Source organism: Etheostoma spectabile, unplaced genomic scaffold (assembly GCF_008692095.1).
Source record: "Etheostoma spectabile isolate EspeVRDwgs_2016 unplaced genomic scaffold, UIUC_Espe_1.0 scaffold00000781, whole genome shotgun sequence".
NCBI classification, from domain to species: Eukaryota; Metazoa; Chordata; class Actinopteri; order Perciformes; family Percidae; genus Etheostoma; species Etheostoma spectabile.
The window spans coordinates 35,118-51,717 of record NW_022602641.1 but is presented as its reverse complement, the minus strand read 5'-3'; the positions used below and the strand labels follow the sequence as shown (position 1 = coordinate 51,717).

Below are 16,600 nucleotides of genomic sequence, written 5' to 3'. Positions count from 1 at the left end.
GTGAGCCGTTGGCCGCGTCATGTAGTACTGCGATAGGGACTGTGTGCAGGAGTACTGTCTCTCTGTGTGATCATTTTACAAGTGATAGTCTCCGGATTGGCTAGAATAGTAGGCTGTAGATGTTTAGTTTTGTTGGGTGCCAGCAGGGGGGTGGAAGGGAACAGGGTGCGGGCAACTGGTGAAAGAGGCATCGCCAATTGAATAACTGTTCCAATTCTGCCTGGAAAAGGAGAGGGAAAAGCTGTGGTTAAGAATTGAAAAATGGCATAATGTTGGGAGGAAGACAGGAAAGGACTATTATATAATATAAAAAAGTTTGTTAATACAAATATTAATGGGAAAGGACCAGGCAGGAGTAGGAAGTAATGAACAGACTCAGACTCTGAGTGGATCACACAGGACTGGATGGCACCTTGTCTTTAATGGGTAAATCACTTGCGAATCACGTGGATCACATTGCCTGTATTGTATGAGGGTAATAAATCTGTGATGTAGCCTACTGTATGATCAGAGAAGCACAAAGAATTTACCACAAACTTTAGACCACAACAGCCTTCCTTGGAACACTTATTGAAGGACGTTTTTCCTGGATAATGTAACCTATCTAATTATTACTTGTATTTTGTCAAACTTTGAATAAGCTCTCTAAAAAAAAACAAATAAAAGAAAAACGGTAGTTTGAAGATGGATTATAGTGGAATAGACAACACATGTAAGCCTACTCATACACTCCTGTACAGTAGGGGGCGGTATGCCCCTAAAGGTGTTTGCAATCCGCTGTAAACAATGGAAAAGACAAGTAGACACAAGAAGAAGAAGCCTTAGAACTAATAGCAGCATCATCTGTGTATAGCCATAGACATTTAAAGAATAGCTCAGCCTTTCCAGTGAGCTGCCCGTCTCTTCTACTGCCCCGAGTAACTCATGTATGCCTGTAGCTGTACCGTAGCTGAGCTACCGTTTAGCCTCGGCTCGTCGCTGCAACACTTGTGTTCAAACTACAGCTGAACTAGGAAGGACGACTGCAGAGGCTGATAAGCTTTAACTGCCCTCAGTTACTAGCGTTAGTTCGTTGCAGAACCAATCGTTGCTCAACAGTCACTGTGCCGTTAAACACGGAATAGGAACTGAACCCGTTCACGTAACGTTAACGACACCTCTGCCATGAAAGCGATGTGAATAGACTCTGCGTCAGGCGAGTTGTCCTGGAACTTTAACGTCATCCCGTTGCTGTTAAAGGCTGCTCGTTGATACTTTGTTGGTACTAGCACAATCTACATGTTTGTTTTTCCCCCCAGAAGAAGGGTCACATGATATTGAAAGATATGAAAAATCTTACAGAATTTGATTTGATAACTAATCCAGTACCGTCTTTAATAATAAGCACGTGTTGTGTATTTACACGTGAGGAACAATTGTGTCTACATGCAGGGAGTGATGCAAACCTGTTGAGCAGTTCATGGATCCGAGCCCTGCAGGCCAAGCTTTGACTCGGGCGGCTTGGCGGCGCACTGTCCTGCTGGGGCATGCCTGGCCTCAGTGGATGAACAACACAGGTTGTACCATGTAATTTACCCTTTTGGGATCATTAAAGTATGTTTCTTTTTGAGATCATCAGCTTTCAGAATCTGTAAACCAACTCTTATGTTGTAGAAAAATGTATTTTTTACCAGTATTTTTTAACAAAAAACACAACTTAATATAGGGAGCATTGGGATTTAAACATGACATGCATGGTATTGCTAAAACCTATAAATTCTAAGCTTTAAAACGAAACCCTGAATGGAAATACTAGTGATCTTACTATATATATTATATATATATATATATATATTATCTATATATATATATATAAAAAATACCTCAGGCGCATTTTCCTGCTTCTTATAATCTTTGGTCTATCCTTGTTTTCCAATAACTAACTGACTAGTCTAATCCATTTTAGATATCATAATCAATTTGTCTGTCCACTCAGTCATTGTGTTTGTGTGTGTGTGTGTGTGTGTGGGTGTGTGTGTGTGTGTGGTGTGTGTGTGTGTGTGTGTGGGTGTGTGTGGTGTGTGTGTGTGTGTGTGTGTGTGGTTTGTGTGTGGTTGTGTGTGTGTGTGTGTGTGTGGTGTGTGTGTGTGGTGTGTGCGTGCGTGCGTGCGTGCGTGCGTGGTGGCGCATAGGATGGACCTGTCCCCAGCGCTGCAGGTCTTGGCAGCAGCTGGCGGCCAGCTGTGGGCTGAGTACAGTGCAGCAGGGCATCCAGCAGCTGTGGAGGCTGCTGCTGCTCTGCCTCGTCTGCAGACTCTGCTTCAGACTGGGTAAGCTGACTCTCTGCCTACCAGCATAGGGACCATGTTGGACCTACTCCTGGTATGGACATAGTTGAAACCAAATTTGGATATTGTCTGAGTTCCACCATCCTTTTTCCTGTGTTGTGCGCGATTGTATATTGCCCTCCAAAGTTCAACAAGGATTTTATAACTGATTTTTGCGGATTTTCTGGCGGTGATTGTGTTAAATATGATTGTCTTCTTATTGTGGTGATTTTAAAATTCACGTATGCTGTGAAAACAATCCTTTGGCCAGAGATTTTATAAAATCTTATTGATTCATTCAATCTTAATCATTTAGTGACTGCCCGACACATGAAAAGGTCACACTTGGACCTTGTACTTTCGCACGGTCCTCTGTGTCCATATTAAGAAACTCTGTAACACCGGTTATCACCCTGCCTGTTCTGTTCATCGCTACCATCCCCTGCTCCAGGATTGCAGCTTATCTTCCTACTCGTCTTCAGCGTGTGATCAACCCGTCAACTACGCTGCAGTTTGCAAATGCTTTTAAAGAATCTAAACCTTTGTAACTTGGATGGTGGCTGTGGTCTCAGTGCTGATGAGCTAATTTCCTCCTTTGGCTCCAACCTGCATTGACATCCTGGACTCTGTTGCTCTTTAAATTAAACTCCTAAAGCCATCCTCAGAACCATGGCTAAATTACACAACCCGCTCTCTGAGGCATATTTGTAGACAAGCTGAAAGGAAATAGAAAAAAAGATTAGCTCCAGGTCTCCCTAGAAATTCTTAGAGACGGCCTTGCATGCTATTAGAGAGCTGTAAAAATCGCTAAAACTAAATTCATATCCACATTGTCTCCACAATAATCATAGGCCCCAAGTTCTCTTCAAAAATCTCAACTCCCTTATAAATCCTAGCAATGCAGCTCAAATTGTGCCCACACATCATGTGAAGATTTTAAAACATTTTTTAATGGAAAGATTTCTGTGCTTAGATCTTTATCAACCTCCTCTGCCATAGACCCTTCAGTCCCTCCTACATACTCAGCTGTCTTTAAGCAGTTTGAGCCTATATCACTCTCCTCACTATCTAAGATAGTTCAGAGTCTGCGGCCTACAAATTGTCCCTCAGATATCCTTCTCTCACGTCTTTTAGAGGATGTTTTTAATACTGTCGGGTCCAGCATTCTTATTTTAATAAACACATGTCTGAGTGCAGGTTGTGTCCCAGCTTCCTTTAAACATGCTGTAGTGCAGCCTCTTATCAAAAAATCTGATCTGGATCCTGACGTTCTCTCTAACTTCAGGCCTATTTCCAAACTACTTTTTCTCTCGAAAGTGCTGGAGAAAATAGTCTTGAATCAATTACAAACATTCCACAACAACCATGGCATCCAGGAGAAGTTCCAATCTGGCTTTAAACCCCGGCATAGTACAGAAAAAGCACTTTTAAGGGTTTTTAATGATCTCCTTCTAACGGTGGATTCAGGCAACTCTGCTGTGCTGGTGCTTCTAGACCTGACTGCTGCCTTTGATGTGACTGTGGATCACACAATCCTTTTATCTCGCCTTGAACACTGTGTAGGTATCAAAGTATTGTCTTGAAATGGTTCCAGTCATACTTGACTGATAGGGACTTCTATGTCATTTAGCTGAACACTCTTCATCAGCTGCTCCTCTTACCTGCGGGGTCCCCTCAGTCTCTATTTTGGGCCCTATCCTCTTTTCACTGTATATGCTGCCACTGGGTTCCATTTTTCAGAAACATAACATCTCCTATCATTGTTTTGCTGATGATGTCCAAATCTACTTGCCTATTAAATCTATAACCAAAGAGTCTGTGCATCCATTGTTAGACTGTTTTTAAAGGAGTAAAAACTTGGATGGATTTAACTTCCTCACTCTGAATGAAAATAAACAGAAATCATCACGTTTGTACGTTCGGATGCACCACGGGTGACCCTTTTGGCATTTGGGCCCTCTGCCTCCCAAAATCGATCCACTATTCAAAACTCTTGGTGTTATTTTTGATACCTCATTTACTTTTAGTAAACAAATCAGTGCAGTGTCCAAGACCAGTTTCTTCCAGTTAAGACTTATAGCTAAAACAAAGGCCTATCTTCCTTCAAAAGACCTTGAAAAGTCATCCATGCTTTTATCAGCTCGCTGGATTATTGTAATTCTTTATAATGGGTCTACACCAGAAATCTTTAATTGGCTCCAGCTAGCAGCTGATCGCCTTTAACTAAAACAAAAAAACGTGAACACATACCGCCAATCTTGGCCTCCCCTCCACTGGCTACCTGTCCGTCACAGGATAGATTTTAAGATTTTATTGCTTGTTTTAAGGCCTTAAATGGTTTGGTGCCATCTTACCTGGCTGATCTCTTATGCCATCATTCTCCAGTCAGACGCTGAGGTCGACAAATCAGCTGCTCTTGGATGTACCTAGATCTAAGCTAAAAAATAAGGGCGATAGAGCCTTTGCAGTGGGCGCCCCCACCCTATAGAACAACCACCCCGTGCATATTAAAGCTGCACAGACCTTACAAACGTTTAAATCGCTGCTTAAGACGCACCTCTTTGCTGTACCTTTTAACCCTCGTTAACCTGGATTCTGATGTTTTAAAGTGTTGTTGTTTGTCTCCCTGTACTTTGGTTGTAGTAATCTTTACACTTATTTACGTATTTGATATTGACCCTGTTCAGCACTTTGGTCAACTGTTGTTGTTTTTAAATTTGCAATAGAAATAAATTGACATTGACAGTGTACTGAGATTGTTTTCCTTGATTTCAGCTCCACTGCTATCCAAAATTGCATTCTGATATTTGCTACTTTGTCAATAACTAGACAAGAAATATAATAATAAACTATTTGGTATTTTTCCATGTGTGTTGTGCTTGCGTTCCTTAGGAGAGTGTCCACTGTGAAGCATGTGGTGTCCATGCTGGCGGGGATGTGCGGCCTCTTCCTGTTCTTGAGCAGCACATGCTGTGGGTGCTGCTGCTCAGCGCGCTGTGTTACCTGCTCTGGTCCTCAGCCCCCCACTCCGGCAGCAGGGGCCTCTTCCTCTCAGCTCTCATCCTCATCTACCTGCTCGTTGGGTGAGAAAAACGCTGCAAGGAACCCGGAAACTGAAATTAATCATTGAAGCGTTCAATAAAAAGGGACAAGTCAATTGTCAGCGTTCATACAGGGGCATTGCTTGTTGAAATATCGCACAGTCCTACAGACTTCTACACCTTCCTTTTGCAGTTTCACAATTTCCCCAGTAATTTTCTGCAGATACTGCATTGTTTATTTTCATAAGTAGTTCTGCAAACCTCATTTCTGGTGTAGAATTCAAGTGTTCAATTGTAAATTATTTTTTTTTGGTCCTCTTCCTTTCAGAGAGTTGCATTTAATTGACATGGTGACCTGGCATAAAATAAGAGGTAAATATATTATATCTTTTGGTCTAAAATACTGTCACTGAAGTTTTGTTTAGTTATTTTAATCTTGTTTTCTACAACACTAATTTTCCCATAGCTACGTCTGTGTGTCCTAGCATACCAGCAGGTTGCGTTTTAAGTTTAGAGTTTCTGCAAAATTGGTGGCTGTCCGCTGGACGGCGCTTCTGCAGAGCGCTATGCTATACACATACACACCAACAGTACTAAATAATATCTGCTCTGGCCCTCTGGTTGGCCTGTGTCAGTCAGCGCCTCCACACAGAAATCACACCACAAACTTGTATATTTCATAGATGAAATGGCGGTCAACTTAAACAACATAAGAGTTGAAATGAAAATGTATTCTCAGGCAAGTGTAAGACTAGGTTGAGAATGATGACTGGTGGTTATAAGACTAGGCCAGCGCTTTTTAGCCCGGTTGTTTTAGTAACCAATAAGCAGAAGTTTCTGTGTGTGTCTGTGTCATAGGCTCTCAGATGGTGGTGGCCATGAAGGCCATCTCTCTAGCCTTTGACCTGGACAGAGGCGCAGTGGGCAGCCTGCCCTCCCCAGCTGAGTTCCTGGGCTACGTTCTCTTTGTGGGTACAGTTGTCTTCGGCCTGGATCAGCTTCTCGAGTTATAAGGCCGCCGTTGAGGGCAAGAAACTGGTGAGTTAGTTGATGTTTTTGCTTCCTCTGTGTGCATGCTGCCGTTGCCGTTGCACGCTGTGGTATGAGGTGGTATGTTTGTCAGAGCTGGTTGTGGCTGCGTGGTTCCTCCTCAGTCTCCTGAAGAGTCAGATCTGTCTGCTGGTATCCACCTGCGTGGCCCCGTACCTCTTCCCTTTGGTAATCCCCATCCACGGAAACGCAGTCACACAGAAGTAAGACAAACTTTCATTTAAATCTTATGAAACTAATGTACTTTGCCATACAACAGCTGCTACAATACACTGGTTTGTGACATACTGTCTGTCTTTCCTTCCCTGCTTCCAAGATACATTTGAGAAAGGTAAGGGTTGTTTTCAGGGTTAGAATTAGAATCCTAGACAGCACATGGTAAACTTTCTAAAGGTCAGTTTAAAGGTTCCCTGACACACGTATTTCATGACTTTGTGATAATGTCTGAAGTTCTACCATGGACTCTGTGACTTGGTTACCTGGGTTTTCTTGTTTACAGCCATTTCTAGTGTGGTATAGAAAGCCTGCAGGAAGACTCAGCTCCAGTTGTGCCAGTTTTTATTAATATTCAACCAGCTAAGCTGCTTGACTCTGATGGGCTAACAGCTAACCAATGAGAGCCTGGCTATCAGCAGTAGTAATGAGCTCAGGCAACATGACGTCAGACTGACCAGCTTTGTGATTGGTTTGATTTTTTTCTCTTATTACTTTTCAGTGGCTAGAGCTGACAGAGGAGGTAGAAGTTCACATTCACCACATAACACTAACACATACACTCACCTAAAGGATTATTAGGACACCTGTTCAATTTCTCATTAATGCAATTATCTTATCAACCAATCACATGGCAGTTGCTTCAATGTGGTCCTGGTCAAGACAATCTCCTGAACTCCAAACTGAATATCAGAATGGGAAAGAAAGGTGATTTAAGCAATTTTGGCCGTGGCATGGTTGTTGTTGCCAGACGGGCCAGTCTGAGTATTTCACAATCTGCTCAGTTACTGGGATTTTCACGCACAACCATTTCTAAGGTTTACTAAGAATGGTGGGAAAAGGGAAAAACATCCAGTATGCGACAGTCCTGTGGGCGAAAATGCCTTGTTGATGTTAGAGGTCAGAGGAGAATGGGCCGACTGATTCAAGCTGATAAAAGAGCAACTTTGACTGAAATAACCACTCGTTACAAACGAGGTATGCAGCAAAGCATTTGGGCTGCAACAGCAGAAGACCCCACCGGGTACCACTCATCTCCACTACAAATAGGAAAAAGAGGCTACAATTTGCAAGAGCTTACCAAAATTGGACAGTTGAAGACTGGAAAAATGTTGCTTGGTCTGATGAGTCTCGATTTCTGTTGAGACATTCAGATGGTATAGTCATAATTTGGCGTAAACAGAATGAGAACATGGATCCATCATGCCTTGTTACCACTGTACAGGTTGGTGGTGGTGGCGTAATGGTGTGGGGGATGTTTTCTTGGCGCACTTTAGGCCCCTTAGTGCCAATTGGGCATTGTTTAAATGCCTGAACATTGTTTCAGACCATGTCCATCCCTTTATGGCCACCATGTACCCATCCTCTGATGGATACTTCCAGCAGGATAATGCACCATGTCACAAACCTCAAATCATTTCATATTGGTTTCTTGAACATGACATTGAGTTCACTGTACTAAAATGGCCCCCACAGTCACCAGATCTCAACCCAATAGAGCATCTTTGGGATGTGGTGAAACGCGAGCTTCGTGCCCTGGATGTGCATCCACAAATCTCCATCAACTGCAAGGTGCTATCCTATCAATATGGGCCCAACATTTCTAAAGAATGCTTTCAGAACTTTGTTGAATCAATGCCACGTAGAATTAAGGCAGTTCTGAAGGCAAAAGGGGGTCAAACACAGTATTAGTATGGTGTTCCTAATAATCCTTTAGGTGAGTGTATGGACCTAACATATTTTAAAAAATGCATGTGGAAACGGTTTGTGTGGCAGGGCACCTTTTTAAGAGTACTGTGGTTGATTAAACAGGTCGCAGTACCACGTGTATACACGGTACTGCACTTGCTGCATTTCAGATCTTTATTTGTGACAGGACAGCTTAGACATGAAAGGGGAGAGAGATGGGGAATGACCTGCAGCAATAGGCTACTGCGCTGAGGACTGCGCCACTGTAAATTGGCATGCGCTCTACCAGGTGAGCTACCCAGGCGCCCTACGCACCTCAAATTTTAGTCGTACATGCGCCAGTGCGTGTAACGGTTAAGAACTGCCAAATTTCACGCATTCACCATGAGACTCATGCAGTTACCACTTTATACGCCTTAATGGCAAAATATCTGAAAATCAAAGTCTTGCTGAATATGTGATCACCATAGAAGTCCTAATATGATAAACAGTTTTTCATAATAGTTTGAAATTGCTGCTCTAACTGTCTGTGCCTATGGGCAACCTCTCGCTGCCCCAGTAGAGCATGCACTCCATGTAGGCTGAGTCCTTGGCGGTGGCCCCGGTTCGATTCCGATCTGCGGCCCTTTGGCTGCATGTCGCCCCGCTTCTCTCTCCCCCACCCCCCTGTCTTTAAGCTGTCCTGTCAATTGGAAATGTCCTTGACCATTAGGGATCATTATCATTTTGACTATTACTATTAGAATCAATTGGTTCAAATTTGGAGGTATTTATATTTTACATAATTCTTAATATTTCCAGAGCATCAACAGTAAAATCTGCTAAAGCAAAGTCACTATATGAACTCAATGATATCCCACTGGAGTCAAATCTAAAATGTCAGTTAGGGCTGTGCAATTAATTGAATTTTGATTTAGGCCCCCAACAATCACCAAAATAGTATAAACGAGAAAAACATTATTTTGCCATGTTCTGTGTTGCAAGAACACTTTATTTTGTCTTGTGTTCTGAATGACGCACTTCCACCCCTCCCGAAGCCCTAAACTGTGGCGAGTGGATTGTGCCAATTCAAAGGATACCCTGGAGAAGGAACAGGAGAAGGCTACCCTCCCTGTTACCACCAAACGTGTGGATTTTTAAAATTGATTTAATAGGGATTGCAGACAAGAGACCAGCGGCGACTAGGCGGCGAGTGCATGTTAGAAACATTTTCCGACGGCGTACAATACAAATGCCATACAAATTTATGCCTACTAAACACGTCTAAACTAAGCACGTCATCTTACAAACGTGTGAAACACACGGCTTCATTATCAAAAGACGTTTGAACTATGTACATCGTCATCAGTGTGACTTTTCCCCTAATATTGATAACTAGAGTACAGTATATTGTCATTGTTTAGCTTCACGTTCATTAGCTGTGTAACGTGTGATATCTGTAAAAGCTGAACCAACTCACAGTAGTAGAACAGATTGTAATCTGATCCAAAGACTCGTTAGTAATCATTGTAAATAATCCTGATTTCAATATTGACCAAAAATAATTGTGATTCATTATTTTTCTGTAATCAAGCAGCCCTAATGTCAATCAAATAAAAAATATTTTGGACATCAAAACACTAAGTTTTGGATAAAATGATGAAGAGAGACACAAGTCTGTCCTCTGTCCTCCCTGTGCTTTGGTTAAATTCAACCCTACTGTATATAGATAGTTTCTGTCATTAGGTAGTTCTGATGACACTAATGTTGGTTAAGATGTGATGAAAGTGTTGGAGTTGCTAACCAAACTAAACATTATGTGTGTCTTTGACTTGTATGTGGTGTGCTGCACAGGTGGCTGCATGCTTATGAGAACGCAGTGTCCTTCCACTTCAGTAACTACTTTGTGGGTCACCTGAGTGAAGGCACAAGCATGCTGGCTGGAGCCGGCTTCACGGAGGAAAAAGACAACATCAGATGGTAAGTTTAGCTGGGGCTCACTGAGGGCTGTACTACAACGCCAGATGAATGGGCTTAGCAAGGTATGTGGAGCCTAAAGCCAGTGTTTTCTGTGTTAGGTGGCTCTCTTTTTAACCTGGCTAGATCGCCATGCTAACTTATGCCGCACGTCTAATCTGCCCCGGAGACTATTGTTCATAGTATCGAGTTTAAATCACCTGCAAAAAGTGTCTTTCACAAATCCACCTCTGTGGAAATAGTGTCATTATTCTTGCAAAATCCCATGGAGCCAGGTGGCAGAAGTGTAAGAGGTTCTGTTTGGGGGGAGAGAGTATTTAGAGACATGGTTGAAGGGTGTTTTGTCCGTTTTTATATTGTTTTATAAATATACATTATAAATTATTCTGATAGATGAATATTACAAAATAAATGTAAAAAATAAATATTTTTTGGCCATTATAGATGCCGATACCGATAGTTCAGGCAGAAATGTTGCCGGAAAAAAACACTGGCATTGAGATGCAGTGGGTGGTAAAATAAATATATGAACTGAGGAAATTACACAATTAGTCATTTTTTGCCAGCATTCCTTTCTGCTTTAATACCTTTTAATATTCTTTATAACAATCCATTGTAATGACATGTAGTAGCGGACATGCAATGGGCCCTTTTGGTGTGGTAGAAGAGTCGAGCAACACCAAGCGCCCCTTTTATGGGAACACACACAGCCTTAAGAAAAGAAAGCACTAAGTAATCTCTCAATGAGGTTTTTAGGTTTTGTTAAGCCGCCTAATGCAAAGGCAGCCTGGCTCTGTCAAACTTGCTTCGTAGTACACCCCTTTGCTGTGTTTTTGTTGTTGTTGTTGAGATCATGTGATGTTACGTGTGTAATGGTAATCATGCATAATATGGAGAGGGTGAAAAGGGTTCATTTGACTCTGTAACAGACGTATAATGCTTGCCTAGCTGCTAGCACGGCACTCCCTCTTACTCTACTTCTGACTGTCTAGTAGTCCATACCTAGGTACTGTCAGGGCAAGCCCGCATACTCTGCTTCTGACTGGCTAGTAGTCCTTACCTAGTCACTGTCAGGACACACCCTCATACTCTACTTCTGACTGGCTAATAGTCCTTACCTAGTCACTGTCAGGACACACCCTCATAATCTGCTTCTGACTCGCTAGTAGTCCATACCTAGGTACTGTCAGGGCTCGCCCTTATACTCTGCTTCTAACTGGCTAGTAGTCCTTACCTAGGGACTGTCAGGGCTCACCCTCATACTCTGCTTCTGACTGGCTAGTAGTCTATACCTAGCTACTGCGCATGTGCAACTCCTGACAAAGATGGAACAGAAGTGTGATGTCTCACTCTGTAGCTAAAACAGAGAGCTCAACACACAGGGGGAAAAGAGGAGCTGCAGCAATGTGCAGTACAACAAATATATGGTGTTTCTTGAAAATTAAACAATGAAAACCTATTCTGATAAAAACCTAAATACAATTATGAACCTGAAAATGAGCATAATATGAGCACTTTACATATTGCATTGTATTTATTTCTACTCTCTATATTCTGCAGGGATATGAGTGTGGTGAAGCCTCTCAGTGTGGAAATGCCTCGCTCCATGGTGCTGGTGGTGACGTCCTGGAACATCCCCATGTCCCGATGGCTGAAAACCTGTAAGTCCAACTCAGTCTATTCAACATTCCAGAGCTGGATCATTTGTCACATTAAAACAAATTAAAAAAATACATATAGTTATATGTCGTGTTTACTGTCTTCTGTTCTATCATGTTCATCAGATGCCTTTAAAAACGCCATGAAACTGGGGACTTTTCCAGCCATCCTGGTGACATACACAGCCAGCGCCCTACTGCATGTTAGTGAGATAATGCTTCTCTCCAGAGCCCTTCACAGGGTTGGGTCCATTTGAGGATACAGTATGTAAGAGACAATTCTTCTGTCGTTGGAAGCCCGTCTACTTCCACTTTAGTATGGGAACACATGGTGACCTACAATCTCTTGTCATCCATCTGTGGCCAAGCCATGTAGCGTCAACTGTTCCCTGATAGAAAAGCTGTGAATATTAAGGTTTAACAAACAGGTAGCCCATCCATAGTTCTACAGGACAAAACATGCTGGATAATAGGCCATCACTAGTTAAACTGAATGGGCTGTTTGTTTTCTTCAGGGTCTGAGCTTTCACCTGGGAGCTGTTCTGCTGTCTTTGGGCTTCATCACATATGTTGAACATGGTATGAAACACATATCCTGTGTGTGTGTGTGTGTGTGTGTGGTGTGTGTGTGTGTGTGTGTGTGTGTGTGTGTGTGTGTGTGTGTGTGTGTGTGGTGTGTGGTGTGTGTGTGTGTGTGTGTGTGTGTGCGTGTGCGTGCTGACAACAGATTCATGTCTTAAGAAGCTTGGTTTTCTCTGTTAACTCACTTTACATCCTCTTTGCTGTCTCTTCTCACTCACACTGCCGCTATGCTAACTCAACAGCGCTCACTCTCCTCTCTTCACCACTCAGCGCCTGCCTTTGTGTCTCTCACTATTGCCTGCTTTGAAGGTGCTCTAAGCGATGTCTCTCTTTGTTTTTGGGCTACAACATTTGTTGTCCCATAGAGCATCTCCTCACTAACAAAGCATACACAAACAGCGTTCCAGCCAGTAACCGACAAGAAGGATTTAGGGGTGGGGTGTTAGTGCGTGGAAGCACAGAAGGGAGGGGGAGGGGACAGGATGAGGAGGAGGGTGGGGCAAGCTAGTCTTGGTTTGTTTGAAAATACTTCAAACGTCAACAAGAAGTTATGTCACCCAATATCGCTTAGAGCACCTTTTCAAGTTCTGTGGTGAATCTGCCCTGTGAATAACGCCTCCCCATGGATGTATTAGGCGCTGCCGTGGAAACAACGTCCATGAAGATGACCAGTGGGCAGTCAGTGTGTGTGGCATACGGTCATGTGACTATCAGACATGTTGGGGGGGTCCAGAGCATGCAGACAACAGATATACAAAGTATATTTTGTAACTTAATCACTAGTTGTTACATCTATCTTAAATGTCATTGTTTATAAGGGTATTCAAAATGGATTAGTAAGAATGTATATATGTGTTATTTATTGTTATTGATTTCATTTGGTGAGCAGAGCAAAATTTTTATTTTTTTTTTTTTTTTTATTTCCTTCTTGCCCTCAGTTCTGAGAAAGAAGCTTGGCTGTGTGTTCAGTGCATGTGTCCTGTCCAGGCCCTGCACCTCTGACTGCAGCCACCAGCACAAGAAGGTACGGCGTCAGCTCTCCGCAGCTGTGTGAGCAATGCCATCAGTCCAGACAAACAACGTTTGCAGTTATGGAAACGCATAAGGCACTGGCAGTCAGCAAAGATTTTTAGTTATGTAACTCCTTAAGGTTTAAAAAGCTTCACACACTGAAGACGTTCTTGCGGCTCTTTGAGTTAATTCTTTTTCCTTTGGTCCTGTAGGAGTATTGGGTGATGTTGCTGAACCTGGTTTTCAGCCTCCTGGCCATCTTCCACCTCACCTACCTGGGCTCCATGTTGATCCTGGACTGGATGAACAGGAAGTAGAAGAGGTAAGAGCAACTTGAGGGCCAAGTCCAAGAAAAATGGAATATATTCATATGCCATGTGAATGTCAAGAAGACATAGCGCAAGACACGGTAGCTCCATTTGTACGACAAAGCAGTCAAAGCACTGAGTGTGGAACGCTGGAAACCACTTGCCCTCAACTGCCGCCATCTTTACTATGGAGGGGCAGCTACATATGTCATTTCTGCTGCTGGACCCTCCTGTACTTCACATTTGTCTTCCTCTTTTCATCTGACCATTTTTTAAGGCCGATACAAATGGTTGGTGTTTTAAAAATCAGATATTCTGATATGTTGGCTGATATATGTTTTAAAAAAAAACAAAGAAATCCAGAAACGTGTAACAAAACATAAACAATGTCCTAACAATAGTTATTTGTAGTTATTTATGAGTTCTCACTAAAATAATTAGACAATAATTTGTTTTATTGTCACAACAGAACAGAGGAACATCAAAATATATTCTGATAAAGTTCTGATAAATAAAAAGAATAAAATAGAAATACAAACTTAAGATATGAAACCTTTTAACAAAAACATAAAAAAATAAAATAAAAAAAATCAGTGTTGCCAACAGGGACGTTGTACTTTGGTGGACAAACTATGCAATTCCAAAGCTCATAACATGGTTTACCACTCGTTTTTATTTTATTTTTTAAATATTCATTTATCAGAATTATTTATTTGTCATTATAAATCATCATTTTTTTTTATTGCCCGTTATAAATGCTGATACCGATTGTTCGGGAAATGCCTAACATTGGTCGTTAATATCGACCCGCCAATATCTTGGTCTGGCTCTTATATGAAGTACATACTATATAGTTTAAAACCAAGCAATTCCAGTGCAGAATAGGAGAGAAGGCCTGCTGCACACATCCCTGTGTAGCGGGAGCGTGGCGTTTTCTTTGTCTTTACACAGCAGAAATGTGTCTGACGCGGCTCTGCTGTTGCTGGTAGCCTTGTCTGTACACATGTATGTTTCCCATTGATAAAATGAAACAATAGAAGTAGTGTACTTCATGTTGAACATAAATATATACTGATTTGATTATAGCGTTGGCAGTATTGACGGCAAAATAGGCTTTATCGTTCTGTATTGACGGGTGCAATATTTGAAAATGTATAATTATTTATTATTCTTTTGAATTACATTTATATCTGTATTTATGTGAAAACCTAGAGACTTTCAAACATCAAAATGTCATTTGTTAAATGTGTTTGTGTCAACAAGGCATATAAACATCTTTTCGTATTCTATTTCGCCCGGAAAACGCCTCCAACGCGCTTGTGTGTCGCGCCAAAAAAATAGGCATCTATCCTATTTCTAGCACGCACACGTTTTTGTGAGACATGCGCGTCATGCAGGCAGTGTGCAAATTCAAACCTGTTACCATGGGAGCCAAAATAAAAACAATGCCAGACAGCTGACACACTCGCACCACGCAGACAGTGTGCCGGCTTATTCAGCGTCCTCCCCTATACAAAAGAGGAAAAGAATAAACAACTAAAACATGATAATTTCTCTACTAAACGTAAAACACAAAGTTAAACATATGCAAAATGTATAGAAATATCAAATAATACCCCGATAAAGCAAGAAGAAAGACAAGTCTTTGAGTGAGACAATGAATGCTAAGGGGTCAGAAGACGTCAGTGTTTTGATCGACCTATTGAGCCAAATCCGCAGCAGTCGCATGTTTGATCCATGTTTGCTTTGTTGTGGCTCCTGTTTCCAGGGTTACGCAGCCATCCACACCATCCAGAGGTGGTCGGAGCTGAACTGGGCCAGCCACTGGGTGGTGTTGGCCTGCTGGCTCTTCTACCGCTTGATTCAGTGACGTCACGGGGGGCCGCTGGACAAGCTGGCAGACGCCACGGACTTCCTAACACCATGTCAGGATGTAATCGGATGGGCCCGAGGACCAGGATGTGCCCCAGTTTCTCTCACTATGACTCTAGAGTCACTACTTACTCTGAAGATTCACTCTCTCTCTTTCTCCCTCGCTCTACCACACACTCCCCCCACACACACAGGCCGGCTCGACCCACATTAAAAGCTCTGCTTGGATCCTCCGCAGAAGCATGATTCACGCTTAACTGCCTAGGGTCAGAATGTCCCTGTAGGATTGGTTTCGTTGTAATGTTGGTGTTGGACAATGTCTAAAAACATTTCAGCAGTTTAGCATGCCTCAACACATTTTTAAGGGGTGCATAACTGTAATTGTTCATATGTTCTTCCCTTTAAAAGTCTCCTTTTTTTACTGCTACTGTTTTGTTCCTTGGATTTTTTTTGTCTTAATTTTCTGTAAATGTTAACATGCTGCTAGCATGCTGCTAGTTTGTGAATATCTGCAAACAGCATAGTAACAGACTTACACAGCCAGGATGGGACGCTCAACTCCCTTTGTTCTATCTCTTCTGTTTTTTTATTAATCACCTACCTCAATTTAAAAAAAAAAAAAACTTAATAAAGTGAATAATCATTAGATCTATATATATATTTTCATAGGGTCAAGTACATAGCATTGACCAGTGCTACATGCCACTACATTTATTTACAGCAACTTTACTCTCACTCCACGATGTGAGTCGAGTGCAGCTTTGAGTTGTGCATGCGTAACTTTGCAACAAGTAGCCTACAAGATGCTAACGAGAGACTTCTGTAATGTTACTACAGTACAAATGGACCTACTTAACCAAGTTGGTTCACTGCTGGCTACAAGTTAGCATCAAACACAACAAAGGCTGTTAGTT

The 16,600-nt window shown here is 42.1% G+C and overlaps 1 pseudogene; it reads left to right on the top strand.

The window, feature by feature from the left end:
* Window positions 1-2,206: 2,206 nt before the first annotated feature.
* Window positions 2,207-16,137, top strand: LOC116674590 (protein-serine O-palmitoleoyltransferase porcupine-like; annotated as a pseudogene).
* The last annotated feature ends 463 nt before the right edge of the window (window positions 16,138-16,600 follow it).